Source organism: Suricata suricatta, chromosome 9 (genome assembly GCF_006229205.1).
Source record: "Suricata suricatta isolate VVHF042 chromosome 9, meerkat_22Aug2017_6uvM2_HiC, whole genome shotgun sequence".
In the NCBI taxonomy this organism is placed as follows: domain Eukaryota; kingdom Metazoa; phylum Chordata; class Mammalia; order Carnivora; family Herpestidae; genus Suricata; species Suricata suricatta.
The window spans coordinates 138,897,502-138,901,312 of record NC_043708.1 but is presented as its reverse complement, the minus strand read 5'-3'; positions in this window follow the sequence as shown (position 1 = coordinate 138,901,312).

Sequence of the window (3,811 nt, the reverse complement as noted above, 5' to 3'; positions counted from 1 at the left end):
CCCTGCCTGACACGGCGCTTCCTCCAGGGTCTCTCCTGGTCCTCTGGTTTTGACTTAGCGTCTTCCAGGATGACCAGCGTCACCCTCTCCGTCTGCCCTGTGGCCGCCGGTCCCTGCAACGCGAGCCTGCATCTGTGTGCGTTTACTCTGTAAACATTTACTGAGCGCCTAGGGTGTGCAAGACGTCAAGTCAGTAGACGGGAGACAGTGCAGGAGAGCCCGGTGGGGAAGACGGCACGTGTAAACACGCCCGGGCACGGGGGTAGGGGAGCGCCCAGGGGATTCTGGGAGCACACACCCAAACCCAAATGGTGGACTGTTAAGTCCTCCATGCTTTTCTGACTCCACTTCCTCGTGCATAAGAGTGACTAAGGAACCACAACCGCAGGAATGTGGGTCAGAGAGGCTACTACCTCGTGGCTCCCCAAGCAGCAGGCGTGTGGTCCTTCCCAGCGGCCGGGACAAACAGGACCCCTGCCGCGTTCCGACTCCAGGGGTCCCGCCCCGGGGCTCTGCCTCTGAGCAGCGATTATTCCCTGGCGCCTGGCCTAGCTCAGCACCTGGCCCGTCCTCCCTCTCAGCTGCCCCCGGTCCTCCATCCTGGGGCCTCACCACGCTGCCGAGGGACGGACTGCGCACATTTGCCCAGAAGCGGCTCAGTCGAGGGTGACCAGGGACAGCTGGTCGCCTGTGGCCTGAGCCCTCTGCTGTCCTGGCTGGGTCCACGCGCTTTGCTGGGCAGCCGGGCTGCGTGGGGGTACAGAGGGACAGGCACAGCAGGGCCTCCGAGACCCGCAGTGTGCTGGCCCCAGCTCCCAGGACCCAGGCCCTCAGACCTGTCCCCTGCCGCCGCCGCCCTGGCCCGCCGTGTCCCGGCTCACGAAGGCAGAGGGGCCGCTCTGAGCTCGGGGGCGAGGCGCAGACCCCGCTGCTCCCGGCCATCCCGCCACCCTCAGCAGCCGGCAGGGCGCCTCGTGAGGAGGGGGCTCACGATGAGGGGGCTGGCGGTGGTCTTGGGGCGCAGAGTACGTGTGACACCACCACACAGCTCCTGTCTCTGGTCTGCTCTGCGGCCCTGTGCACCCAGGACTCCGGCCGAGAGCACCCGTGTTGCCCGGGGCCCGGTCCCCCTCAATTTCCCACCAGGGGGACTCTGGATGCCACCCAGGCCCCTCGGCCAGGGCCTGACAGCACGCCGCCCGCATCACCCCCATGCCTTGCTCCTGCCGGGTTCCCATGGCCCAGGGCTGTGTCCCCACCTTCCGGGTGCTGGCGGCCCAGTCGGCACGGTCGAAGTCCTGCAGTCGGGGGCCCTGCGTACCCCATGCCTCCTCCAGGAAGTCTGCATGTGGACTTCCCTGACCTCTGAGCCGGCCGCCCTGTGGGTTCGGCCCCCACCCGCTCCTGCCATAGCTTCGGGGCCAGCCCCGGCGGCCAGCTGATGAGGCAGGAGAAATGCCCCTCCCCGAGCGGCACACTCGCCGTCCGCGTGTGCTGGGGGCCCAGGGGGCGTGACGGGGGTCGGAGGAATGGGGGCCCTTTGCGGACTCGCAACCTCAGAGCTGGAAGGAGCCGTCTGGGTCACTGAGCCCAGCCTCCCAGCGGCCAGCAAAGGAATCTACTGAGCCTCCAGCCTTTGCTGAAATCTGGGATTTCCCTCCCTTTTGGGCATCTGGCTCCTGGCCGGGTCAGGCCTGCTGGTAGGAAGTTCACCTCTGAGAAGGAAGCAAGTCCTTTGTCGTGTGTGCCTCACGCCAAGCCCTGGCCGCCCTGATGCTGGCGAGCTCAGGGGGCGTCGCTAGGGCGACAGCTCTCCTGAAGGAGGCGACCTTCCCCACTCCTCTGGCAGGCTCCTCCACAGGGTGCTCGCTCACATCAGGACAACGTGAGGAACATCTGTTTAGGGCTGTGGACCAAGTCCTGGGCGGAGTGCAGGGGACCCACAGGGACAGCGCAGGGACCGTCCTTAAGGAGTGGTGACACCTTACAGGGCGGCCCTGGAGGACGGGGGTGGGGGACTGGAAAGAGGAGGCAAGTAGCGGGTGTCGGAGGAGCCTGCACAGACACCCTCCGCCCCCAGACTCCCAAGGCCAGGCTGCGGCTCCGGCGGGGGCAGGGTCCGGGGGGTGCTTCACCGGGCCGCCGCCAGTGAGGGCAGCCGGACACCAGGGCCCGCAACACCGAGAAGCTGGACTGGGTCATCGGATCTGAAGGCTGAGCTTAGGGCTAAGGCAGAGCAAAGGCGGAGACGCAGGACTCAGGCGGCTGCTGGCCTGGACCAGGAGGCTGGTCAAGTGCACGGACGCCAGGGAGGGTCCCGGCAAACAGAATCCGCGCCATGGGCCTGGCCTGCGACGTTTCCCAGGAGGTCTTTACTGCCCAAGACCCAGGGACGGGCCGCTCCTTCCCCTCCCCGCCAGGGAGCTCATCTGTCTGACAGGACCCTTCCCTGTCCCCGTAGGTTCAGAAGGGTGGCCCCGCCCCCAGCCTTCCAGGTGGCCGGCGCTGCTCAGCTAAGGCCTCTTGGGGCCTGAGCCTTGTCCTTGGGGCCACCTGCATCCCCGCTGGGAGTTTATGATAAAACCTTGCATGTCCCCAAGTGTAGGCCGCACCGATTGACCTCGGGGTCTCATTACCATGGCGATATGGGGCCAGCAGGGCCTGGAGGGTCCGGGGTGAGTGCATTTCTGACTAGGTTGTAACCCAGGGTTCTCACACACTGGCCGGGCCAGGACCCCACCCTCTCCTCCCTCATGGGCCTGGGCCTCAGCGGACTCTGTGGGCTCCCCGGTGCCAGCGGGCCAAAGACAGGTGCTCTGTCCGGGGCTGGCGCAGGTGCTGCGGCGGCCGCCCGACAGCACGTGCGGCTCCCCCTCTGCATCTGAGGCCCCGCAGGGCTCTTGGCGGGCTGGGCTTCCCATAGGTGGCTGAATGCCATCAGACCCCGCGGGAGTGCGGCTAGCTCACCCCAGCGTGGCCAGGAGGCCCTCCTTGGTTGGGACACAAAGGCCCACGGGGCTGCTGCTGGGCTGGGCTTTGAGGGAGTGACCGGTGCCTGTCCTCAGCAGCCGTGGCGGCCCCGCCCTCCGCCGGGGGTCTGCAGGCGCCTGTCCATCCGCAGTCACGCGGGGCCGGAGAAAGCAGCCGGGGGGCTCCAGACGCTGCTTTCTGCCTCACGGGTCACGGGCGGTGGGCAGGGAAGGAGAGAGCCTGAGGGCAGCCCGGGGGCTGCGACCACACACAGCACCCCGTCTTCCCCAAGCCTTCAACCCAGCCTGGACGCACAGAAGAGCGTCGGGGCTGCTCTGGGACCGGCCTCATTACAGCATCGTCATGACCCAGACGGCAGACCCCGGATATGGCCGGGCTCCGTGTGACCTCTCGGGGCGCCTGTGGCACCCCCACACTCCCAACCACGGTCCCCAGGACCCCACTGCCCAGAGTGCGGTCAGCAGACTCCAGTCCCCTGGCCTCTGGAATGCGGCCAGGCTCACTCATGTCCCTCAGTGGTGCTCAGCAGGGTGGGGGGTACGCCCCCTCTGTGCCCCCCCCCCACCTCCTGGGTTGTCATGACGACAGCTGCCATGGGCATCTGGAGGCTGGGAGCCAGGGAGGCTGCTAACATCCTGCAGAGCACAGGACGTCCCAACAGAGAGTGTCCAGCCCAAAATGTCACTAATGCCCAGGATGAGATGTGTTTTACATATTGTCCGTGGCAGGGGGATGGGGAGGGACGGGACTGTAGGACCCGAAAAGCCCAAAACGTTTTCTATTTGGGCTTCGTCTTAGCCAGGGTTCTTGGGAGAAACAC